Source organism: Corvus moneduloides, chromosome 17 (genome assembly GCF_009650955.1).
Source record: "Corvus moneduloides isolate bCorMon1 chromosome 17, bCorMon1.pri, whole genome shotgun sequence".
In the NCBI taxonomy this organism is placed as follows: domain Eukaryota; kingdom Metazoa; phylum Chordata; class Aves; order Passeriformes; family Corvidae; genus Corvus; species Corvus moneduloides.
In genome coordinates this window covers 4,569,175-4,596,080 of record NC_045492.1, presented here as the reverse complement: position 1 = coordinate 4,596,080, position 26,906 = coordinate 4,569,175, and the positions used below count along the sequence as shown (strand labels likewise).

Sequence of the window (26,906 nt, the reverse complement as noted above, 5' to 3'; positions counted from 1 at the left end):
CATGGCAGTTATTTCATCTACTAAAAGAAAAAAGAAAAAAACAATTTCCAAACACTAAAAAAATCAATCCCCAAAAGCTGCTGTGAGTTTGCACTGATGTTATCTCTTCTGTGGTCCGTGTTTCTGGGAGCAGGTGATGTCCCCATCCTGTTTGGCAGAGGCAGCCAGCCCAGTCTGGCAGCCTGAGCTGTGACCCTTGCGTGGTGTTCTGCCAGGCAAGTACATCTGGCTGCTCCTCTGATCTGAAGTCCTGTGGTTTCCTTTGTGATGTGGCAAAGCACATGGCCCCCAGTACATCTGTATAATTAATGTGAGGGGAAAATATGAGCAACAACAGAAAAAGAAAGAAAAAAGAGCCCTCAAAGAACAGAAGCTGTTCAGGGTCAGCAGAAGGTCTGATAAAATAAAGATGTAGTACAGAGTCACGGGATGGGTTTGCCTCCATGCATTGGGGTATTTAGGGGATGAGGAGAGCTCTGATTTCACCCTGTGCTGCTGAACAAGTTCTCAGTTTCTTGAAACATCTGTTTCACTGGTTTCTCGTATTCTGCAAGCCCTGCAGTGCAGGGACACTGCTGTATTTACAGATAAAGTCTCGACTGGACCCAAAAGCAATGTAGAAACAAGAATAAAGGAGTCATCTGCTTATTGCAGCCAGCAGGAGTTACCGTATCTGCAAAGCTTTTTTGACACTATTTGTTGTGTTTTGCCATACTGGGGTTTTTTGGGACATTTTACTGAGGTGAGTGGCAGGCTGGTTTTAGGGGGACAAGTGTCCTGTAAAGGAGAGCAAAAGGTTCAGCAGCAGCAAGGGCTGTGGCTCTTGAAGAGCAGAGCTGGCAAGCTGAGGGCCTTGTCATGTGAACCACCAAAAGCTGAACTGCAGTGACACTGAGCAAAGAGCAGCCACGCCGGGTGAGGAGCCAGAGTCAGTGGTGACATCAGGGGACAGGGACTCCCAAAGCCAGCAGGTCACTTCAGAGCCCTGTTCTGCTCAGATCTTGGTTCTTTGCAATCGCACTGTTTGAAAACAAAAAAAAAGGACAAACAAAAATAAGCCTTTTTCTCTTAAAGGAGAAAGGGAAATCCTGAGATTCAAAGGAACTTCTCATGTGATTTATAATATTTATAAAAGCCTGTTATCAGGGAAGTGTTATATTAATTTCTTCCCCCTACACACACCGAAGGTCATAGGTAGGGGATGAATTTCTGCATTTTATACTATAAACACTTTACTGTTCAAAACTCCCTTGTGACACCCTCCTTTGTGAGGATTTCATTTGTATTTGTTAAACTCTGAGTGTCATTTGGTTGCATTAATGGATACTTAACATGCTACCAAGTATTTTTTGGTAAGCCTTTAATTCAGCGTTCCCATTATTATGAATTCATTTTGCTCTGAAAGCAATAGCCCCACTTGTAATGTATTCTTCTGTTATTAACATGCCTCTGCAAGCATGCCCATAGGTGCTCAAGTGCAATTTATCATTAGTTAAATGAGAGCTAATGGACACTAAAAGTGCCACTTATTTTCCGACTGATCCACTAACACACACAAAAAAAGAAGACAAAAGCTGGCCAGCAGATTCCTTTGGTAGGATAACTGAGAGGCATGCTCTGCACATGTAAAATTTGGTTTGATACCAGGGGTGGCCTTTAAAGTGCTGTCTGAGTGGGTGCACATCTCAGGTGCCTGCATCCAAGCAGCTGATGTGAAAAACAGGAGGAGAGACTGAAAGTTTGTACTGAAAACACAGGAGAAAGGAGGCAAGAGCAGGAAATTACTGCCTGAATCCAGACAGACAGAGGTGATGTGGGCACTGTTAAGTGCGCAGTTCTGAATGCTGGGTAACTTCTGGCAAGCACCAGAATTCATTGGTGTCTACTTAGAAAAAGATCTTATAATAGTTTAACTGGTTTTTACTGTAAGTCCTATCATCACTGCTCAGCTGACATAGTAACAATCACACCAGGCCTATGTTTTAGTGTCATCTTTCATAAATTATACCTATGTCAGTATTAAATCAAAATACTTTCTAAGTGGTCAATAAAACAGTAATTTCAGATAGATGAGGAGGAAGAACGGATGTTTTTTCCTAGTCTTCAAACTGAAGTGAAAGCAAAGAATGTTGAGCCTTGTGAATCATTTTATCAAGAAATAAATCTCTGAAACAAACTTGATCGTGGGGCACAAGCTTCCTCACTTTGTATCCCATAACTTTTATTCAGAAGGTGAGACACAAGAAACTCAAACACCTGAGTTCTGCAGCAAAAATGTTCCAGGTACTCCAGCATCTCCTGTAGTGGTTCAGTTCAGCCTGAGGATTGTCCCAGCAAGGAGCATATGCCAAAAACTCATGGAAAGTACTGCCAAACCTCTTACCAAAATTGCTACACTTTTTTTTCCCCCCTGAAATCAGATGTCTCCGTTTCCCCCCCACAACCCCCAACTGCAGTTCATTTGTTGAATATTCTAAAATTCAGGAAGTCAGCAACTCAGGCATCCTCCAAGTTCCCAGTCCTGCATCAGAGCTTACAAAGCACAACACTCAAGAGAGTCACAGAAAAGCAGCACTAGGACAGGTTAAAGTGAAACCAGAGCCTATTTGATCAATTTTGCCTTGAGAACAGAGATGTTTTGACATTGTTATTTGACAGTATTTTTCCATTTGGTTGTGAAGGACAAGCATAGGTGCAGACTAACATTATTTTAAGCAGGGGGTAAAACCCCATAACGTTACTAGGTATATATAATATATGTGCACACACACATACACATATTTTTTATATATATATAAACTATATTATATATATATATAAATAATATATAATTTATAGGTCTATATGGGAAAGAGGATCAGTAAGGGGTACCACACCCAGCCAGGAGGAGTAGAGAGAAGAGGGGATGTGGGTCTCATCAGGTCACAGGGAGCAGATGGAAGGGAGATGCGAAGACAGCAGAGATCTGTGAGTAACAGAGCAAGGCAGAGGCAACATGGGCCACACATTTTGCTGCGTGTTTAATCCTTCCCACAGCTGGGGCCAGGCTCCCAAATTCCTTACTCCAGCTCTGTTCCTCTCTCAGATGAAGGTAAGTGTACAGCTCAACAGAGCATGCTAAAACAACTCCATAAACAACCTGAAAAGCAAAGAACTGAAAGCATTTTACTTTTAAAAATCTACTTTCATCAGTTTAAGGCAATTAGTTCAGGGAGATGATGGTAAAGCAGTGAAGGTTGCTACAAGTGACAGCAATGAAACTCCTGACACAGATATGGTAGAGATTGCAAGAATAAACACTTCCCATGTTTCAGAAATCACATCGTCAGTGATGTTTCCAGGCCCTGAAATTAGCTGAAGCAATCAGGAGCTGTTGGCAGCAGGCAATTTCTTGGATTGCTTTTGTTTTTCACTGCAAGAATCTCCAGTTGTAGCTTAAACCCCCTCACACCTTTAACAGCTTTCAGTTGAGTTTCCTTCTGTCTGTGGCCGAGGATCAGCCTCCCAAAACTGATGCAAAAATCCAGGTCCCTGGACCTTCTGCAGCCTTCCCTAGCACATTCTCAGCCTCAGAGAGAAGCACAGCCCAGGGGCCGTGAGCTTTAGCCAGGCTGGCTTTGTCCAAGGCAGAACAGGTCCTCCCTTTTTGTATCCCCATCAGAAATACACAAATTTTAAAACAATAATAAAACACTTAGATTGTCAGGGTTTTCCCCCAAAACGTGTCTTGCTGTCTTCCATTTTCTCAGCTCTGTGTTGTGGTATGGGTAGGTCAGAAATTAGGTATGTGCCTTGTACCTGGAGAGGGTTCACCAACAGCTCTGAGAAGTCCCAATTGGTTATGAAATGTCAGAAAAGCAAACACTTCTGTGAAGATCCCAGAGATATTCACTCCTTGGGGTCGCCTCATCTCTTCCCTACAGTAACATTACCAGGCACCAAACTTCCAGTTATCCCTTTACCCCAAAAAGTAGCAATTGGAGGAATTTCCCCTGCACTGCTCAGTCCTGTGTCATTTTTCAAAAGGAATAGAGCTCTCTCCAGCATTTTTTTCCCATGCAGACACAGGAGAGGAGCCATACTCCAGGAGAGCCTCTGCATGCAGGACAGGTCACTCTAGGACACAGGAGGATGAGTCAGGGACCCTGATGAGGGCAGGCTGCCTCTCCATGTGTCTCCACAGCCTCTGGAGAGCTGCTCAAAGCCAGCACATGAGTTCTGCAGAAGGCAGCACAGGATGGGCCTTCCTCCGTTTCATTGTGAGGGTCAGAGGTGTCCTGATGGACAGGAATTTGCCTCCCTCCCTGGCCCTGCACCTGGTTTTCTCCATTTGCCAATTATCACATGAAGCAAGGCCATAAATCATCATCACCTCAGAGACAAGTCCCCTGCAACCCCTGCATCCCAATCCTATGGCACATTCCACAGTGAAATCACTGTATGCTCACACAAGGGCACATTTTGTTCTCTTTCCTTCTGTTCCCCACCACTTTTGATGATTCCCCTGTTCTGCAGTACCTTCAGATGACATCTCTCAGGCAATCACTAGGGTTTTGGTTTGGCTTTTTGCTTGTTTTTTTCACTCCCTAAAACCCTTGAGGAAGTAGAGGAAGTACCTAAACAGGATTTTTAGATTAACTCCTACACACTGATCCCAAACCTCTCTTCTTCCTCCACAGAAATCAAAAATATAGAAAAGATAGTTCAGCAAGGCAGACAGGTCAGTGGATAAAACCCTAGGAGAGATGGAGCCCCAGCACCAGGGTTGTTAACTTGCATGATGAATGTATTGAAACTGGTTTAATCTCCAAGATCTTTCCCTTCTGCCCACAGACCTCGCTTCAGTTCACTGCCCCTGGCTGTATTCAGTGATGTCAGGGACAAGGAGAAAGGTCTTTGGTTGGGAAAAATAGTTAAGAGTCATCTCAAACAGGGTTTAGAGGTTTCAGTCCTAGGTTTTTCTGTCATGTTTGTAGAGAGAAAACCCTTGGAGTAAAATCTCTAAACCCTGCCACTTATCTAGGGCCAACTTCAGAATAGCCAGTATGAAGTTGGTTTGTTATTATATTTTTGCATTTCAGAAGAGAGAATACAAAAGGGATTTTTGGCTAGTCCATAGAAGAGGTGGAGAAAGCCAGTATGAACATGCAAATATGCACAGGTCATGGGAGACAAAGTCTACAAATGAAAGATCAAACTCATGTTTCTCAGCTTGACTTTGCCTTTGCATTTTGACCTTATTGAGGTACAGTGAATTGCTTTCAACCTTGCCTTAGCAGCTAAAAAAGGTGAAAGACCTTACTTTTCCTGTGGAAGTGAAGGGAGAAAAAAAGTTCAACAAATACCAAGATTCACTTTGTCTTAATGTTGCTGCAAAGGAAAAGAGACCAGCACAGGTTGTGGATATTGGGATCACTGCCACTGAGTGAACGTGCAGCTGCAAATATGAAAGAAACTGGAATATGCAAGAGAACTGAGTTCATCAAGTCGTTTATAACAGCACAGGCAGGGCAAGGGAGAGTCCTTACAAAGAGAGGGAATACAACAGAAATCTTACTGCCAGGGGCTGTAGTTACATCCAAGCAGTTTAATCGTGCACCTAGCCTTAATTTAGCCCCCAGGTCTGGTCTTCTGTCTCTGCCCACAGGCTTTGTGTGCACGGTTGGCACATGTGGAGATGCCTCATGTCCTTCTTTTAAAGGTAGCAGAAGAATAAAGAGGAGCCTCTAGTTCTCTTTTTTTTTCCTCTCTCTTTTTGATGGGGAAAGAAGAGCTGATTTTAAATTTGTCCCTTTTGTCTTCTTTTCCGTATGGCTTGTTTGTGGTTAATTATTGTGACATTCTCCCTATAGATAGTGATGCTTGGGGAATCTGGTAACACTTAACAAAAATATAAAAATAAAATGATCCTGTCTGCCAAGCAGAAAGTAATTAAGGAACCTGGAACACAGAGGGCAATAAAGTTGTTGAAGGAACAGTATTCATTAAGCAAGATAAAGCACAGCAGGGCATGCAGTGCTGGCCCTGTCCCTGTGCCCTACACAACATCAGGTATCCAAGGGCTGAGCTGCACTTTGGAGGCTGTGAGGCTGCAAGCCAGGAGCCAGAGGAACAGAGCACTAATGAGAGGAAAGCCCAAACTACAACCTCTCACTTCTCTTCTAAATCAGCCCTTGTTTAAATTAAAGTTCAGCATCTGGCTGAACAAATAATTCCCAACACCATTCTTAGCCTAAACTCACTCCTCAATGTTATTCTAGCACTGCATTTTGCTGTATGAATCCTAGATTGGCTGAAGAATGGCCCTCAGCAGGATTTATTGCTCTAGGTTAGAGATTTGTTAACTCTGCCTGGCTGATACAGCATGGCCTCTTCTTGTGAACAGGGGTACATGTACAAAACTGAGCAACAAAACAGAAATAATCCCCTCAACTCCAACCTCTCTGTTTACAAGTTCGGTTTCTTCAAGCATGCACATGGAAATCCATGCCTTTGTATCTTCAAGCAAGTTGCAGCAACACAAACTCCCCAGAAACTCCAGGAAACATTTACTCTATAACGTGACAGCTCTAATTCTGGGCCACGCCTGGTCCCACCACAGAAGCTGCTGCATTTCATGCTGATTGAAAAGAGCTCAGGTCCATAGTAGAGACCTTCAGAATCATCTGGTTGTATCCAAAGCTTTCTCTTAAGTGACAGTGGTTGTCACTGCAGTTTCAGTTTCCTGTGTTGCCACAACACAGGAAGTTGTTATTATTCCCACCCCCCAGAGACAAAGAAAATTGTTTCATTCAAAGTCACACAGAAAGCATGTGGCAGGAATGGGAGGTGGAGCCAAGTCTCCCAGCCCTTGTCATACCCTAATTCCTGATCTCCTTCATCATGACCTAAGAAATTTGGGGATTTTTTCCTTTGTTTCCTTTTCTTCCTGTCCTCAGAATGTATTTACGGTTTATTTTAGACCTTTTCCGTTCAGCCCTTAAGGCTAGAAGCATGATTTGAACCACAAGCACACATGACTCCAAGACTTGCCACTCTCTGGCTATTTCTCTCAATTCTTGCCAGCTGGTTGCAACGCCTCATTTGTATTCCACACTCTAAAATGCTTACAAAACAGGTAATATGCACATAACCAGATCCGTAGATTAAATTAAAAGTATTTAAACATTTGAGTCATCCCACCAGGGCAAATTCAAAGTTGCAGCACATGTGATAGTGGTCTTTAATTATAGCCCACAATAACCTCCTCTATTTTGCTGGTTTCAAATACTTCCACAGACCACACCCAGGAGCTGCTGGGAACACGTGAACAGATGATGATGGTTTTGCTGGCAATTAACTACACATTATCAAGGCTTCGTTTGGCTAAACCAAAGAACGTAGCTGGACACTGATCCCAATGGATACCTGCTGCTGAAGGGGGCAAGGCAGCTTCCCAAACCCTCCTGTCACGGGGCAGCCCCACTCCAGCTGCATCAGTTTCCCAATCACATCCAGCCTGTCCTGGTGCTGCACAGCTGAATCTGGGGGTATCTGTGCCAGCAGCCATATCCTGGTGAAACAGCACGGGGACTGTGGAGCTGGGCACACCGACAAAATCCAGGTGGAATGGTTTGCGTTCGTTTGCAGCCTGCTTTGGGAAAGCCAGGGAGGGGCCCTGGGTGCTGAGGCCAGAGCTGTGACAAGACTCATCACAGGAGGGTTTCGTGGTGATCGCGGTGGTGCTGGGTTAACTCTTGGGCTTGATGAGCTTCGAGGTCTTTTCCAGCCTTAGTGAGCCTGTGATCCTACACACGGGTGGGGGCTGCCAAGTGCAGCCCCACGGCTCTGTGTCACGCTGGCACTCAGGGCCAGGCTCACAGGAGATCGGGGGGACAGCTCCATGCAGAACAGCAGCTCCCAAAGGCACAGCTCCTCCCTGCCGGGCTCAGGGCCCTCTGACCACTGAAGGGAGCCCATGCCATTGGCATGTCCTGCCACACAGAGCTGCTGCCCAGTGGCAGGGCTTCCCCTCAGCAGGACGTGAGCTACCTGCTTCCTGCAGCTTTCCTCTCCATCCAACCAACCCCAACAGAAACAATTCATAGCAGTCCTTTTCTGCTGCTTTTCCCTGATGCTTTGTTTCTAAAGCAGCTTCTCCTGTCTCCCAGCTGCCCCACTGATCATACTGTCCACACACCTCCCGAACTTTACATGATGTTTTCTTCTTATACACCTCCCACCCTGGAGTTTTTGTGTGCACAAGAACTCCCTCAATTCCTGACCCTGCTGCCTTGGATCAGGCCCCGGAGTGTCTCACCTGAGTCAGAGAACATCCTTTTTCCACCTAAAAATTAAGCATTTCCCATTTAAATGACCACTGCCACAACTTCTATATCTTACTACATGGCAGGGAGATGGAAATACGAGGAGAGTGTCTGAGTGTATAAATAAAGCAAGAGTTTATCATAATTTATTTATAAAAACTATTTCTAATCTAATTCTTTGCGTATTATCTAGGGGGAAGAAAGACGAGACAAAAAAAATGGTTCTTAATCAGGAATTGCCACATGGAGTGGTTTTGATTAATATGCAAAACATAGATTATAAATAGATTTATAAATAAATGATCAACTACGGCTGCTGCTTTATTTATCTATGGACTTGCAGAAAATTTGAAGGCTGAATTCTGATTAAATGAGAATCACCACTAATGGTGGACTGGCTGGTGCAAAGGGACTGGTAAAGGAAAGTGAGAATATATTTGCATAGCACCTTTGATTCAGAAGAACTCCCAAGTGCTTTGCAGAATTAATATTATATTTTAGGGGTCACTTCATCCATTACTGAAATGCAGCCTCTGAGGAGGAGGGAAGATAACTTTCTGCATCTATTTCACCTTTCCTTGAAGATCTCTAAGCACTTTGCACACTAATTAAGCCTCCTATTGTATCTATGCAATCCACTCCTCCTGCCAGTTACTAAACCAGTAAAAGCTAAAGGACCAGGAATAAAACCAAGGAAAATTCATCAACTTGGTGTAACTTCATTTCACTTCCACATCATCAGGCTGAGGTCAGCTTGTAGCTCAAGAAAGATGAACTCATCAGAACGGCAGTGCAGATCTCAAAGCACAATGTAAAAAACTTAGGAGTTAGACCCGTTGTGTCCAGTATCACACCCACACAAACTTCTCATCTAAGAGCTCTGTAGCATCCCATCATAAGCAAAACCTCAGCTCTGAGGTTTGCAGCTCTGCCCAAGAGTCTGCACTTCTTTTCACTGCTCTGTCCTGTTGTGGAGTCACACACATTCCTGGGAGACTGGAGTCCAACACGACACTTTAGGCAAACTCTAAAGACCTGAGACTTTGTAGATGCAATGCTCAGCCCACTCCCATCTGTACCAAACCCATTCACCTGGGTCAGACTCCCCCAAATCCATTCAACAGCAGGGCACAAGGGAGAAATACATCCCCTGAAAGTGCTGGTGAGTGGGTTCAGCCTCTTCCATTTACCTTGCCTTTTAAAAATAAGAAAGGCAAAGCATTTCTTTTCATATTGCAACGCTGTCCTGCCAAGTCAGTTTTCACAGCTGAACACTTCCCAAGGTGCCAGTTCTGCAATTCAGGGCCTGGATGTGATCCCCTGAGCATGATGGATGGATTTAAAATAAAGGCACTTGTGAGAAGTACCAGCTGTCCAGGTGCACATTGGATCAGCTTGGCTGAGCCACCCCTCCTCCTCCTTTGCCTGCATCTGAGGAGGGAGTAGAAGCTCATCCTGTGCAGGGGGAAGGCTTGGATGGCAGGAGACACACAAAAGGCCAGCAGATATGAGCAGAGATACGGCCCCACGTAGGTCACATCTCATCCAAATGTGAGCCTGCTTTTACCACGTCCAAAAAAACCTGCTGTTATGTGGCATGTTTGTGTGACTGCTTTTCAATTCCCTCTATTTGAGCACCTCATTTCTGACTTCTTCACCCCAACAACCAGTAGCTAATAGAAGAGGCAGAACAAAGGCAAAATTAACTTTTTTCTTCAAATAAACCAAGCTCAGCCTCCAACGGCACCCCACCCCCTTAACACGCTTCTTCCCTGTGTTCATTCCAGGTTTCCAGATATCCCTAGAAAGGGATTTCATTCTAAACCACCTTGTTAATTAACAGTTTCTGTTTGAAGCCCAGACTATGAAAATCATCTTTGAACACTCTTTGCAACCAGCAGGGCCATCTTGAACAATGGGCACCTGTGTAGCACTTGCTCTTTGAGGACACCTGGGCTGAAATTCAGCCACAAAGAAGGGCACCAATGTGGCTCCTTGCACATTGTGCAGAGGCAGTCTAAGCATCCTTGAAAAGAGAAGATTGGTTTTTATCCAGGTTTTCTTTTCACAGGGCTTTATGAGACAGCACAGACCACTCCCAGGTGTTCTGGAGCAGCTGATTCTGTAAGTGACATAGTTCAAACTCCATTTAGTAGAAACCATACACCAGTACAGCCCTACTTCCTCTCTCCACCCAGCAAACTAGCAGCGTGGCCAGTGTATTGACTAAAGAGAGCAGATTTTACCACAGTAATAATAGTCTGTCCTGAGAGAACGTTACCCCTCACTGCCCAATTAGAAGAACGTTGAATGCACGGAAATGCCTTTTGAATAAACACTTGATAACCCTCAATAAAACTGTAAGAGAGAGTTACTGCAGATTTACTGCCCAGGAAAGGAAAGCTCTTCAAGGCACAGCCAAGAGCTTATTGCTTCTTATTTAATGTTGATAAATGCAAGAGCTCCACAATCCCCCAGCAACCTGGGCTAAAGCAGCTTAGCAGGAAAATAAAATAGATACTTGATTGGGTGCCCACAGAGGGATGGGGAAGAACCACAAGCTGGCCACAGTGGCTCTGAGTTGCTGCACTTGCTCCAGGTTGTGTGGCGTTTACTGAGGGCTACGTCACCCCTTTGGCGAGGGAGCTCCACCAAGCAGCAGCACAAACATCCCTGCTCTGCTGTGGGGACATGAACTGCCCAGGCCCTGCAGCTGCAGGGCTGAGCTGGGCTGGGATTGCTGCCTTTTGGCTTCAGAACCTCTCCTGTTGTTCCACAGAGAGCGCAGCTGTGAGGCACATCTGCATGGTGAGAACACCTCTCTTCCTGCTGCCTCGCTCGGCGGAAAGGAGCACCCTAAAGTGCACCAGGTGTCAGCCTGGCCACCTCTGCTGTGAGGATGCTTGAATTGCATTTGGGTTTTCTGAAAACGTGTGATTGGCAAGGAGGAAGGAACGGGTTGGCTCTGTTTACACTAATCCAGGTTTCCCAGCCCAGCTGCCCAGGCACCTCGGGCAGCAGCCCTTCCTGCAGGAGCACAAGGGGGATGTTCACAGCCCCAGGGAGGATTCCACAAATGAACATTGACATAAAGGTCTTGCCCTTGCTGATGAGCATTGATGTGCTGTTTTCTGTATTCACAGTTCTTGGTGATGGGGAAGCATTTACAGGATAATTCTGTTTTCCTCCTTAAGAAGTCTAGCAGGGGAACAGCCCGGTGCTTAAAAAATAAACACCCAACAAAAGTCATCGCTAATTCCCTTATCATCTGTATTCCCTTGAACAGGTTTCCTTCCCAGTAGCCCTGTAGCCAGTGCCTTACGTCCTTGGGAACACCCAGGGTGCTGGGGAGCACAAACCCTGCGAGCAGAGCAGCCCTGCCACCACCCACAGCAGCAAATGAATTCTGATGCTTCCACTTCTCCTCTTCCAAGAAAGAATCAGTGACCAGGCCCAGCCAAGGGCAGTCTCTAAGGCCCAGCCACTTGTGTATCACAGTTCCACCACCCTCTCCAGCCAAGGCAGCTCTTCCCATGACACAGGCAGCACTGGCTGATGTTTGTTCTGTTTTAGCAGCTGCTGCTTTATTGAGGGAGCCTGCAAACTGTGCTTTGGAGACCTTTCCTGCTCACGCTTTTAATGTACAGCGAGCAATCTTCGGGGTAATGGAGGAGGGCAATCAAAGGAAATTTCCCTCCAGGCTCCCACTATTATTTCCTATCCAAAAAATAATATTAAATGTGATCTACCACTGTAGTAATTAAAGAGATAATGTGCTATTTTATGTATTATTGAATCCCTCACACACGTAAGTGGAGTTACATTCCTGCTGCTGTCCCAAGGGCTTTCTGGCTCCAGAAAATATCTCTGAAAGACAAAGAGGTTAAGCCATTTAAAATATCACTACACTGTTCCTCTAGCACAAAAGCTGTATTATCACTCAAATGAGGGTGTATCAACACCTTCAGATGTTTTGTGATTTATGTCTTAAGCACTGTGCATGGCAGAGATGGAGCCCTGAGGGTTTTCCAAGTGGGGAAACTGAGGCAAACGTGAGGGGAAGAAAAAGGGTTTTGTCGGGGTACTACACAGGTTGGTGACATGTGGGACAGAGCATCTTCCCAGAATGAAGCTGGATCCAGATTCAGAAGTTCATGCCCAGGAAGTTGCCAAATGCTGGTCTGTAAAGAAGAGAAAAGAGTAATTTAAGGAATGAAAAGTAACACTCAGTAATGAGGACTCTGATGCTGGATTGTCCAACTTTCCTGGTGATGTTTTTCTCCTCCTAAAACAGCGGGATAAGCCTTGCTTATCTCTTACATAAACTTAGGTGTTTGCTGGTCAGCATTGGAGTTATTAAACCTCCATCCCCCTTTGCAATGTACATTTTGGAAAACATTCCCAAGACATGGGTCCAAGTCCGTGTAAAAAATGAGAATACTTCCACATAGCTGCTGGCACATTCCGAGCAGGCTGCTGCAGTTGTTCACACTAATTCAGGAAGAAAGGAGGATATAAATTAGGTACTGAGCTGGCGTGTAATCAGTCTGTGCATGTTATTACAACAACAGGAACATCCTTGCACTCCATCTCCTGAATCAGTAAATAAAATCCAGTCTCTCTCTGGTATCAGATGTGTTGTCTTGGATTGCAAAAGGTAACTGTCAAAACACAAAACTGAAAGAAAAGAAAGGCTTTTCATTCAGAAAAAACTTCTGATACCAACATTTAAACTGGAATTTGTTAAAAAAGAAGAATAAAAGCTCTAAAAGACACAACTCCCCTATTTTCATAAAATTCTTAACTTAAAAGAATTAAAACCTAATTTTAAACTTAAAATTCTCCCTGTGCAATGCCTACAATTAATAAAGTATCTGCCACCATTTATAAATTCCTTTTTATGAATGCTGAATGTGCTTTGTATCTTTTCTCTCACTTCATCAGATGCCATGAATTGAAGGCTGTAGCAGAATCCTGGATATTTTTTTTTCCCCCTCCAGACAGAATCATATCCAAATTTTTCAATGTTTTTTTTAATGCTCCATTTCTCTTAATGGCAAATGAGGTTTCAAAATGTAGAGGAAGTTTTGAAAAGATATCGGTGAAACAACAAATTGGAAAATAAAGGGAGGGAGAAAAATGGAGTAATATCTGCAGCACACTATATAAGTAGTAGGGGAAAATATTGGGGACATGAAGAGAAAGCTTTTAAGTGCTTACAGTAGTGAATTCTGCTGTTTTACAGAATTCTCCCCAGAAGAGCAGAGGAAAAATTATTAATGGATGTACAGCACAATTCTGACTTCCAATAACACAAACATTTTCATTGCAGCTTTAAAAGGATCCTCATTTTAAATGTTTTAAATCCAAAATTCGTTAGGATCTGCATTTTTCAATTATTTCTGCAGCAAAGTTTGTTTCAATTTGAGTGAAGAAGCAAAAGTTCCAGCAGGCACTGCAACACTTGGTCATTTTTCCATCTCTTTAGTGACCTTTCTTGCTTTCTTGCCTGTCAGACTTTCACAAATGATCCCAGATTCCTACCACGCTCAATCATTTCTTTACCTGCGCTGCAACAGTTGCAATTTACATTCTCCATTTTAATTTTTCATGACCTATATCTTTAGTGATAAATATTTCTCTTTAAAAAGTTAGCAGGAAGCAAGCAGACAAGTGCAAGCCCTGCACTCAAGGCAGTATCGTTGTCTACAAGGCAAAAACAACCACTAGTGCAGATTTTTTCCTTTTCCCCCAGAAAAGTTGCAGTAGATTTGCTGATGGTGTGCTGACCATCAGTTGTGCATCCTGCAAACCTTCTCTGAGGAGCTGTTCGCTCATAGACCATCACCTTTCTGGGAAAAAAAGGCACAACACAAAAATCTTCCTCTTACCAGCAGGATCATCCTGTGAATTTTGACTTTGTTGACTTAATGTCCAATTCATTGTCCTAAATGTGGATTTGCACAGAATTACTGATGTGTCTGAGAAGACCAAACCAAGCTCTAGATTTTATAACTCAAAATATTTCTTTTTTTGATGCTTCTTTATTGCTTATATTACCATGATCGCAATGGTAAGGCAACTTATTCACCATTTCTACCAAACAAACCTAAGCACACTCCAAAGCATATCAAGGGAAGCCTAAGTCTGGGGAATGCAGCCTCCAGATCTCTGGATGAAGTTACCAGAGTGGAGAACAACCACAGAAAGTGCTGCAGTGCTTTTGAGAAAGCAGATTAATATGCGACGTCTATTTCATGAGTGCATCTCTGCTCCTGTGCTTACTGAGCTCAGATGTTTATAAACAGGGAGTACTTTCTCTGCAGGATGAACAATTCCAATTGCTCAGAGAGAGACAGAATAAGGAGGAAAAAACAGTAATAACTCCCTGTTCAGTGAGGAGGGGGTCGAGCCTCATGCTCAACATCACTCAGGAAGTCTGGGGCGAAACTGGGAGCGGGCTATAAATTCTAAATTTATGGTGCAAGTGTTAATTGCAAAGCTCTATTTTAGGACTGTGTACAGATTTAATTTGATGAGCCAAATTCTGACAGTTTGTTCTGTGTGACTTTCATTCCTGCTCTAAGTCACTGCTATGACACTCAAGGTAAAACTACAGTGGTAGTTAGGGGTTGCAGTAAGGCCCCATCTCACAAAAAGAAAATTTAACCCCCTTCTTCTAAGCCTAGGGAAAAAATTGCATCTTTAGGACTCATTTTGAGCTGACACACTGCACTGAGGTGGCTTTTTCCCTCTGCAGCTTGTGTACAGCAGTTCAGCTCTCTCTGTTTTCCCTACCAGCTGCTCTACACACACCACCCCTGTCAGCGGGAAGGTGCAGAGAAATGAATGAAGACTGATGATTAACGAAGAAAGAGGGTGAATATTAATCATGGAGTCAACATTTGATGGGAACACTGATGGAATAGTGGTCCCACTGGAAGTTGTTAGGAGTTGATTTTTATGCCCCAGGGCAGTAGTTTTAAACCAGGACTCATGATGGAAGAGAGGTTTCTTGTAATGTATTTAACAGACCATTGTGGAAAACATACCTTCAGCCTCCCCCTGGCCTGACTCCTTCTTTGTTGACAGCTGTAGCCCAGGTCTGCTGTGCACCTACATTCCCCCAAACACCCCAAACTGTAAAGATCCAGCTTTTTAACAGAAGCAAAACAGGAACAGGACATCTCCATTTTCCCTTGCTGAGCTGCAGGACAGCCCTCACCACCTCACATTAAATCAAGAAATGCTGATGTTGCTGGTTCTGAGCAACTTTTCTGTTGTTCAGCACCCTTGTATTAGACCAGGAGAAAGAGGGGAGTCTGGGACAACTTCTGTGGCTGGGTAACTCGGGTTTGAACTTTGGCTATTTGCAACCTGTTCCAAACCACTTTGAAGGCCAAAGCAGTCACAGCTGCATCATGCAGTGGCGTAGTCAAGCCCTCCTAACCTAGGCTAGAATTTCACGTATCTCAAATTAACAACTGCACTTGCAATCAATGCCACAAAATGGACTTTAGCATATACCCAAAAAGTTCTGCTGGTGTTGTTCCAAAGGGGCTTTATCTGGGGGAAGAGGGGATATGAAAAAGAAAGAAGGGCTCTACTCAGAGCAGGTATCAATTGCTGTTAATTCTGTTGAGGTCAATAGATTTACCAAGTTTCTCAGGGGCAGCTCTTTGGGGTTCTTATGGTGCTCCCTCCTCTAAGCTCTACCAGTACTCCAAAGGATGCAGAATCACAGCACATGACATCTTTCCTGAATTTGCTGCACAAATTAATCCACACCATGGCTCCTGTGAGGAAAATATCACATGCCCAGCAGCTATGTGTATAGACAAAGTTATTTTTTCTAAACAAAAGTCCAATTTTAAAAGTACAAACAGCTTTCATACTTGCAGCAAAAGGTTAGGGAGAGAATTGGTTGGTTATGCATGTTACACATGCATTTTTCTATAGATTTAGGCAGAGCTCTTTCACCTCTCAGCAATAATTACTTTCCCAAAAAGGAAATGTGTCTGCTCATGGGATGCTGCTTGACTACCCCTCCACCCATGTGTGCCACAATATGAAGGAAAAAAGCAAAATGATTCCCTTGATTTCAGCTCCAGGGGAGAGCGCGGTTGGCCACAGTACAACAAATCACAAAAATCCCAAAGGCACAAAACAGAAATTCTCCCAAGTGCACTGAGGCCAGAAGCAGCTGAACAGCAGAAGTTGTTTAATCCTCAGCGCTGCATTTTATCCAGAACATTGGGCCTTCAACAACCCAGAAACCTTCAGGTGCATTTTCATAGTTAGTTAATGCTGTTCCAGGGTGGGGGATTTGCAGATATGCAGATTATTTGCCTGGGAGCAAACGTGTGGTCCCTGCTCCTGTTTTTGCCTTGCAGTTCACAGGGTATCCCTGACAGACACCCAGGATTGCAGCTTTCCTGCACAGCAGCTGTTTGCAGAGCAGACACCGAGGGGATGGCTCAGGCAGCTCTAACATCCTTATAAAAGTAGGTGCTGCCTTGCAAAGGGTGTGATGCTCTGCAGCTCCCCTGAATAAATAACTTCTTAATGCATCTGTCATTTCAGGTGTCAGAGCAGAGACAAGGTCAAGCTTGGAGAGAAATCAGCCTGCTCCATCCTTGACCCATCATTCATCACTGCATTCGTCCACAGCCAAAGAGCCCAGCTGGTTAACAGGGAAAATACCTTATCTGAGCTCTAAAAGGGTCCTGTTTCTGCTATGGAGAAGTTTATTAATAATACTCTCCAGAAAGCAGCAGGAGTTTTGATGGACAGCATTGCAGGCACATTTTTCAATAGAGAAGTTAAAATCCTACACTGTGCACCCAATCCCCAGGCTGGGGGAGACAAGAGGTTAATTCTGCAGGCAGCAAATGGTGACTGTAAGTTATTAGATATTCACAGTGCTGGGGATATATGAGCCTTGCCTTCACCTTTCCTCATGGATCATGTACAAGCCATCCTGGCTGTGTTAACACTGCCACGCCATGCAGGTGCCCCCTCATATCACCAGGCAGTAATTAGCACTGATTTCACAGCATTAGGCATGGTTATTAAAACACACACCTGAATTCATGCTCATTCATACGGATTTCAGCTGTCTTTACAGGAAAGATTCCTAGTTCCTAAGGAAAAAGAAAACTTTAAAAGGGGAAGGTTTGTCACTAAGGCAAAAAACTGTGTGCTTTAATCACTCTTATAAATTGCTGGGATTTGTGTGAGGGTTTGGAATTTGGGTGAGGTGGGAAGAAGGGATGCAAGGTTTCTCCTTTGAATGCAGGATAGACAGTGAAAAGTTAGATAGAGCTGACCCATCACGTTCATTGGCGAGGTGGTTGCAGCTACTTTGTGATGGCTTCAGGGTGTTCAGAGCCTTGATAAACCCTGTCACAGCAGTAAATGCAGGACCTGGAACCCACACAGATTTCGTATAGACCCAGGCTGACCTCTAAGTTTGACTCCTTCCTGCTGAGACAGCTACACCTGTAACATTTTTAAAAATTCTATTTTTTATACACACAGGCTTCAGTTAACAGTTTATGGGCTCAGACACACAGACAAGTTCCCACAGTCTGAAGTTTCCAGCTCCCACCTAAGCTGTGGCAAATGTCCATGTAGGAGCACTTTCAGCACGGCAGTGCAAGAATTTTCCACTCAGTGCAGCTTTCCTTCACTGCAAGCTGAATGAAGCTGTAGAATTAGCACATGTAGCTCTGAGGTTCTGTAGACACAACCCATGCAGCACTCAGCAGGTGTCTGTGTTAGTGCTTTGTGTCAGGAACAGGCTAAAGCCACGTGTGATGGGCCAAGCAGGGGAAAGGCAAACACTGGGTGTCCTCTCTGACCCTGTTCCTGGGCATGGTGAGAGCCTGACATGACTGAAATGAAATTTTTGGTCCTTCTGCAACTGGTGATCAGCTGGCACCTTTCAGGGGCACTGCACTGCTGTGCCCCGGTGGTGAAAGCTGGCTAAAAAGTTAGTTCCTTAGCTCACCATACCCTTTTCTCAAAGATTTTGTGTTCGTCTATGTGCATCAGTTGCGTTATCTCAGTGTTCCAAGAGCCACAGCATTTTGAGAGGCAGGGTGACCACATCTTATAACTACTTGAGTACTCTCAGGAACAAGCAGCTTACCCAAATCATCAGTAACTGCTCTGCCTACTTAAAATGAAAAGCAGCCTTGAGCTTGCCCATGTGGTGTAGTTATTTAAGAGGCGGCTGAGATTTTCAGGGTAACAGATCCGAAAGTCCTGGGGGCAGCGTTGGCTGAGGCGTGTGCCCGTCACCTTTGAGATCCAAGGCTGCACGCAAAGCCCCGCCTCAGTTCAAGGAATGAGTCTCTCTTGCCCTCCAGCATTTGTTACCCCAAATCTTTTAGCGTTCCTCAGCTAAGTTCCCATCACCTCTCTGCCGGTGCCGACTCAGCGGCTCCATTAGCCCCTCGTTTGTTCGCTGGGAAATGTGTTCCTCTGCTTTGTTTCTTTGGACCTAACTTTTTTTTTTTTTTTTTTTTTTTTTTTTTTTGCTTCTTTCCTCCCTCCACAGGGTGACAGCTATTTTATCACCTACAACAAGAAATGCTGAGCCTGTTGTGCAGGCAAAACATTTGCAAAGGGGCAGGGGGTACACAGAAAGCAGTAGGAAATTGATAAGGGCTGTAAAGTAGCTTTATAAAAATGCCGACAAGCCTGTTCAGGGCACAGAGCACCTGCACCTCTGCCCCCGGCAGCGCTTCCTTCAGATGCTCCTATTGTTTTCATTACTATTTGTGACTCGATCATTAATAAATTACTTTTTTTTTTTTCCTGTTGGCTCCAGCCACCAAGGGAGCCAGCAGGTGCACCACTTTTACAATTAGCCCTTCGTAATGCATGGTTGGCAAGAAAAGTTGTCCACAAGCTGCAGACTTTACCGACTGGATTTCTGCTTGATGGCCACTGCACTTGGAGCAATTAGAGAAGAATATGCAGGAAAGCACCTTAATGCATCTGCTCATCTGGCCAAAAACTTCGACAGAGGGGCTAAATCCAAAACTTTGAGTCCTGCTCAGGAAACTGGGACACAGGGAGAATGCAGGGCAATGAGAGCAAGCCACGGCTTTTTAAAAGCATCATTTCTACCACATATTACACTTTCCTGCTTTGATTCCCCTGTACTACAAGGTTCAGATCGAATAGAAGAGAGGTGGGACTGAAAGGCTGATGAAACTGGGCTGACTTTGGTTTGAGAAGGGGCCTGAGAGCAGCAAAATCAAAACGTTGCTTATTTCCATCTTTCAGTAAATTCAGGTCTGTTCACACCAGGGCTCTGCTTTGCTATAGCAGAATTTTTCTCTTCATTCATGCTGGGAAAATTATGGATGTACTGAATTCCCTTTCTCATTAGATATGATTTCTAAATACCATCATATCTGCATTTTCCTAAAGGGTGTTGCACTGCTTGAACAGCAGCTAAGGGGGACAGGCTATGGTTGTCTTTGAGGGGGTCAGGTCAGGGACTGGCAGCTTCTGGAGTGGAGGTTATTTCATTTCCACTAAGCAATTTCCCCCCATAGGTGGGAAAAAAAAAAAAAAAAGAAAATGCAGAGGAAAGAACATAAATTATTTGGTAATGCCTAAACAAAATTAACAGAAAGTGTAAAATCCAAGGAAGAGTAACTTACCACAGATTTCAAAGCCAGCAAAGCCAGAGAAGTTGTGTGCCTGCTTGTGACAGTTTTCCTTCAGTCCCTGTCAGCTTGGGTGCTTCACACAGTTTTGAGCACAAAGCATGCTGGCATCTCTGTCAGAGACCCAGTGGAAACACACGGGGTCTAGGGACAGAGGACGACAGAAAAAATATATTAAAGATGACATATGTTGAAAACCTCCAAAATCAGAGCTTGCACAAAGCTGGCCTCATTGACTCTGCTGTCCTGCCTTTGGGAGCCACTTCTCCAGGGTGTTCCAGGGGAGGAGCAACAAGGCCTGCAGCAGGCACAAGTGGTATAATCTGCTAGAGAAAGTCTAGAGACTGATTCAAGCTTTAATTCACAAGTCCTCTTCAAAATCCCTTTCCATGAAAGGCAAAACTTGCTATTAAATTAATCACTTCCAAAGAAGCATCCAAGCTCCTTCTTGTGTGTTGATAGTTTGAACCAGACAAAACAAATTTTAAAAAAACCAACATTTTTTTCCCCCTCACTTTACATGATGGCAAAAGCAGAAACTTTTCGAAATACTGTCTTAAGAGATCTAGAAATCACCATGAATTCAGCACAGCAACACCTGAGACAAGAAAGACCTCAGTGCAATTGATTTTATGTAGAGGTCCAAATCCCTGGTGAGAATTTTAATCACTACATGATCAGGTCATTCTTTGTGATCCAGCAAGTGTTCACTCCTAAAAAGAGTAAAATAATTCTGACAGGAGAGACTGCAGAGTTGAGCCAGTAGCTCTCGTAGCAAGTTTAATGGATGGAGACAGCATGGGAGCACTTTGGGAGAGGAGTCCCACCTGTGCCCCATCACCAAACCCACGTCACTCAGTTCACATTTGGTGCTGTTTTCGTAGCTTCCTGAGAAAAAAGCTCATAGTGGTGAAAAAAGGCAAAACTTGTCATGACCCAAGAGCCTCCAAAGAAGGAGAATTTAAGGCAGGACCAGTTAGACAAGTGTTTTAATAGGAAATCCAGTGAACAGGTGACTCAGAGCCGCAGAATGAGGACTTTCTAAGGTGGGGTCAGACAGATGCTTTCTGCGTAGCTGAGATAGATCCTCATTGCAATTCAGCTTCCATGCTCATGGCCTGCCTGTGATATCATCATGATTTTCCCGTTCCCTGCAATTCCAGGGCAAATCACGAATGCAAGACAAATTCTTTGCCTATGGATTTTGGTCTGAAGTCCATAGCACTGAGCTGGCAACTCCCACCTGTACTAAGTCCATCCTGCTCACTGCCTCCACCAAAATGACAACAAACAGCCTGAAATTACTTACAGAATTCTTTTCCTTAACGTGGGATTTATAACAACATGCAACCTCATTCCAATTCTCAAAGCAGATTCTCCCAGCCAGATTTTTCTAATTCATGCTCTTTAAAAAAACCCCAAAAAATAAAGAAAAATACTCCAAGAGGGAGAGGAATATCACAGTGTAATTGGATATAATTAAATACAATAAAGGACGCATCTGTAAAAAAAAAAATAAAGAAAACCAAACAAAAGACAACTAACACAAAACTGGAAAATTAGAAAATTAAATGAAATTGAATAGTTGCATGAAACAGTCAGAGGAGTTGAAGTCAGGGTATAGTTTAATTTCAGCTTCAAAATTAGTTCTTGATTTAGACAAAGTCAGTCACCTAGCCCTGATCCTGGGCAGCTTGATGTCCATACAGGTTTGTTGAAGTTTGCAATTCAAAAACTAAAACAATAATTGCATCTCAAACACTGTTTTCCCTATTTAGAGAACACGGGGATGTTTTCCCTTTTTTCCCTCTGTCCTTATTTCCAGAATTAACAAGGCTTCCTTTGTGTGTTTGCTTTGCCTGGCTGTGAGCATGAGCCCTGCCCGGCCCCGGGGCTGTGTTGGAGGTGATGTTCCGGGGGTGCAGCCCCTCTCTCTCCCACTGCCCCAGCTCAGTCGTGGCAGTCACTGCCACACGCCTTGCTGAGGCCACATATTGTTAAGCCATTAGACTTTCTCCTGCAACCCAAACACAGAGCCCCTGAGCTCCTTCCTTTTACTTGACCTGAACTATAGGTTCTGCTCGCAGTAAACTCAATCACTGTCCTTTCTCAGTCTGCTATTAAACCTTGGCTCTAAGCAGCCAAGAAATTAATCTCTGGTGCCCGACCTCTCTCAGCCCCAGCGAGCTCTACAGCAGCTCTGCACAACCTTTGATCCCCATCTGCATGGCTTCATCCATAAACAAAAGTACCTTGTGGAGTCCAGTGAAGCCAGCTGGTCCCTCTTGAACATCATCTGAAAAAAAAGAAAAAGGAAAAACAGAGCACAAAGCCTTTCAGCTTGGAAGTTTTATGCTCTGCTGTTAAATCTTACCCTTATATTAAAAAACAAACAACAAGAAATTAAATCAGAATCTCCTGTCTCTGATCTGCATTTTCTGGGGTTCACATATATATTCACAGTGTAATGGGTGAAAAACATTGCTTTCTCCACTTGCCAGCTCCTGTTATTGAGTGAGACAATGCCACACATCCCTCTCCTCTGCATGTCTGGGATGCGTGTCACTCTGGCAGTATTGCTTGTTCCTGGAGAGGGACTAAATCATTACACGTTTGTTAATCCATCATTCATCCTGACAGCTGGTGGTGCTTGCTGACAGCTCCGGGCAGAGGACAGCCACCAAACCCTGGTGAGCTTTACATTGAGATTCTAGCTAAAGCAGCAGCATTTCAGGCAGGCTAGGTCTGCTTCTGGTAGTTTTATGGTAGTTACCAGGTAGTTACCAGGATTGCTGCAGCATAAGCTGCTCTCCAGAGTGCCGAGGATCAAACAGATGGGAGAGCGTCCATCGTGAAAGAGATACCCATAAAAATAAGTTGGGCACAAAGGAATGATTCTTATCAATCTAAAGATGAGGAATCAAGGCTGAAAGCAATAAATCAATTTTCTTGAGGGGGTGCAGGATATTTACAGGAAAGAAAGAACTGAGCCTCAAATCTTAATCTACTGCCCAATCCCTTTTCTGCTAGAACTTGAAAAAGTCCAAGAGAAATCAACCACCTCATGCTCTGCCACATGGGAGAGCAAAACTGGCTACATTCCTCTGAAAAGCCCTACCTTCAGGTGGGCAGAAATTCCTCTCTGATAATGTCTGAACTCACACACCAATGCAGGCTGGCTTAGCATAACTGATGAGGCACTTTGGGACTCAAGCTGATGTTTTTTTCTAAATGCAAACAATAGACAATCTCCTTCTGTTTTATAACACTCTTTTCTTCTCCATATAAGCCATTCAGCAGTCAGAAATTGACTATTTTGCAATTTTAGTAATAATCAGTTTATCTTTTATAATTTTCAAAAGTTCTCAAGAGACTTTCCCCACTCACTGGGCACGAACACACGAACACTTGACTTGGCATTTGCCACTAGTAAGGAGACAAAAGCCCACACTATGGGAGCCAAAAAGCATTGGAGACCTTGTGAAATATATCCCCTTGGAGAGTCCTACTCCCTTCTGCTTCTCTCCACCTCCAATTTTCTTTCTCCTCCGTTGTGCTGGAGACTGAGTCAATGGCATATATGGTTGTGCTCTGACCCCGGGGTGCAGCAGCAGAAACAATAACTAAATTTTAGTAAGTTTTCCACGTTCAGTATCAGTTGTGCATACAAGGCAAAGTTAAAAATCCTCCTCCTCTGTCTGTTCTAGAAGAGCCCAGACAGGGAGCTCGCTGCCTTTCCTCGCTGCCCCGTCCCTGCACAGCAGCGGCTCTCGCAGCAGGGCTCCAGCGAAACCTCAACTGCAGAAAGGAGTTCTCAACCTCAAGGGCAGCTGTCAAGCCCAGAAGGGAAAGTGCATATTAGATCACCAGCAAAACTATTTGGGCAGTGCTGCTATCGAGCCTTTTAAAGTACAAGCCCTCAGTTAATTCCTTTTAGAGGTCTTTGTTCAAGCGTCTCCCTTCTCGCAGCTCTCGGCCAGGAGCATGAGGAGACATGATCCTTCCCGTCGAAGAATTGCTGTCCACAGCTATTCCTTTTCCTCAATAAGCTTTGTCACAGACTTGAGACTATTTTTGGAAGCTTTAAAAATATCTAAGGGGCACCTTTCATTTTTACTCAGACACGGCATCTTTTTATGTTTAATAGAGAGATTTTAAAAAAAAATTATTTCTGCTTAGCATCAACATGCTTTTCTGTTAAAAATAAAACAGCTGAGCTAGCGAGAAGATTTGGGCAGGAGGAAATTCTATTTATAGAAACTTTTACAACAGTTATCACATGCTGATAAGGATCGCTGTGAACCACAGACTCCACAAAGGGGTAGTGTGGGGATGAACCTCACACGGGAGGAGCCAAGGCAGCAGCACAGAAGAGACAAACAGCTTTGGGGTCATGCCCTGCTGGCGACGTGGGACAGGAGCAGCCCTGAAGGAGGACACTCAGGAGCACTGCAAGGTCTTCTCCAAAGACAGCAAGCCCAGGAGCTACACAGGGCACTGTAAATTCCTGTTCTCCCAAGCCACCCAAAAGAGCTTAAAATGCTCTTTTGCATTTTAAGCAGCAACTGAATGGAAGAATATCTGTGCTGTGTTGCTTGCTGGTGTGGCTGAGACAGGGCAGGACAGTCATGGAAGATGAGAGGGACCTCTGAAGTGCTGTGCAATGAAGAGATTTTCTCCAGAGCATCCACTGTTCCTGTCTGTCAGACTGAGGCTTCCTCAATCTGCACCCAGAAATAAAGAATAATCAGCATTTCTGAGTTATCAACAGGGAAACTGATGGGGGGAAAAAAAAAAGGGGGGGAGGAAATGGTCACGTATTCCTCTCCATTATAGAGCCAACAAAAATTAAAGCCTTCAGACCATGAACAATAAGAAGGTAGGAGCAGATCTGATTTAAAACCATAGAGCAGATACATCAAGATAATAATAGAAGTGAAATAATGACAGGGGTGTCAGAGGAGGAGTGAGTCAGACCAACAGTCTTCTCTTCCAAGCCCTGCACCAGTTTGCCACATGACCTTGAACAAGTTCCTTTTTCTGTTTGTGCTGCAAATTTCTCATCTCCAAACCTGTATCTACGGCTTGGAAAATGCCTGGGTTTATAGGTATAAAACACGACATGAAACAAATACTGCTGCCACCTTGCTACCCCTGGCTTGACACTTCTCTGAAAGAATAATCAAATATCTCCAGTAATCAATCAGCAGAACTCTTCTGGAAGAGACTGGGTCAAGTCCTTGTTACTTAAAAACCCCCTTGAAGCAGGGGAAGCAGGATTTTATCTTTCATATCCAAAAATAAGGTATTTTCATGTCCTTCTGTAGTTAAAGTAACCTAGTTTGAGCCTTCAGGTGTGATATCCTGAACAGATAATTTCTGAAATTTCACATTAATTCTCAAGTGTCTGTGTGCTCCCAGAGGACCTCCCATTGCAAACAGGGATGTTACAAAAGGCAGAGTTTAAGGCATGCCATCCTTTAGCAATCAGATAATGTACATGGAAGTCTTTTTCTTGTAAAAAATAAATCCCTGATCATGAGACAACCTTACAGGGCCTTATTTGGAAGTAAAGTTGATTTGAGGGTAAAACTGAGCTACATTTTTGTTTCAATACCAAGCAGCAGAAAGAGAAGTGAAAAAGAGAAGCAAAGAGGAAGAGACAAGCACCCAGTGTAGATTTTCACAGGAATTACTTTCTCATTTCTGGATTCTTTGCAAAGCTGCTCTTCTTTGGGCTCTATCAATTGGAATTTCCCCACAGATGATGGTCAAGGGTGTCTTCCAATGGTCTAAGTGTGGTCTCTTCATGTTTTTGATGACATCTATGTAAAAAAGCTCAAGGAAACAACAGAATAATCCCTTTAAATTTGCTCCAATTTTGGTCAATTTGGTCAAATTAAAACACCCTACCAATAAAAACAGACAACACTTGCATGCGATGTTGGATTCTGCTTGGTGGGGAAGACAGCATTTTGGCAGTGAGTATTTCACTCTACTTAGAGGGGTCCAGCAATTTTCAGTGACCAAAAGAAAGTCATCTTGCCTCACACTTGCCAAAATGCTGAGCCACCCTAACAGCTCCCAGCTTCCAAGCAGGAGCAGTGCCTTGCCCTGATTGCACCACTGCCCACTCAGGAACCTCCTGCACACTGCACAATGTGCTCTAAACAGTTCTCAAAATTATCCTTTGATATTTCTCTGAAAAAAGACCATTTCTTTAACCCATGGCACCCCTTCTCCTGCTACTCTGCAATGAGACACAACAGCACCATGGCCACGGCTCACATTTCCACAGGCAGCACCTCGGCACCAAAGTGCTCCTGGCACCGGGCTACCATTTGTGCTGTAATTAAATTGAATCCACTCCTTGGCTTGGCTTTATCCCTGAACAATACCAGCATTTGAGTAATACATTCTCAGGGCACTAATACATCACCGGGTGAGCTCTGTCCGTGATGTATGGGCACAATACATCAGAGTGCACTCCCGCTATAAGGATCTATGGGCACCATACATCATCAGGGTGAGGCTGAGTGCTGATGGATGGCTCCAAAGATGGTACCATGCAGCAGTGGGCCAGGCCAGGACCAGGAAGATAAAGGTTGGCATCACTGTTACCCGATTTCCTGGTGTTATAATGCTGGCACTGAATCAGCCTTCCTGGATCAGAGTCTAACTTTAGCTCCTTATTTATTTATCCTGAGGTATTGTATTGCTGCAAGCACCTCTCCTGGGATGCATCATCCTCCCAGAGGTCCTGGGGGGTGGCTGGTACACAATTAGCAGGAGTATGTTCTCAGCTTGATGTGAGGGGTTTAGCCCATTAATACTGATGGCAGCTGCAGTGCTGATGCTCTGTATATCACCAGAGACAGGCACATGCTCAGCCTCACACCCACCCCAGAGCACC

The 26,906-nt window shown here is 44.2% G+C and overlaps 1 long non-coding RNA gene across 1 annotated transcript; it reads right to left on the bottom strand.

The window, feature by feature from the left end:
* Positions 1–3,674: 3,674 nt before the first annotated feature.
* On the bottom strand, positions 3,675–22,294 carry LOC116452721. The gene is made up of 3 exons (XR_004243578.1): positions 22,246–22,294; positions 19,988–20,137; positions 3,675–12,487 (listed from the first exon to the last, which is right to left on the bottom strand). It is a non-coding gene; the product is annotated as an uncharacterized LOC116452721 (long non-coding RNA).
* Between the last annotated feature and the right edge of the window lie 4,612 nt (positions 22,295–26,906).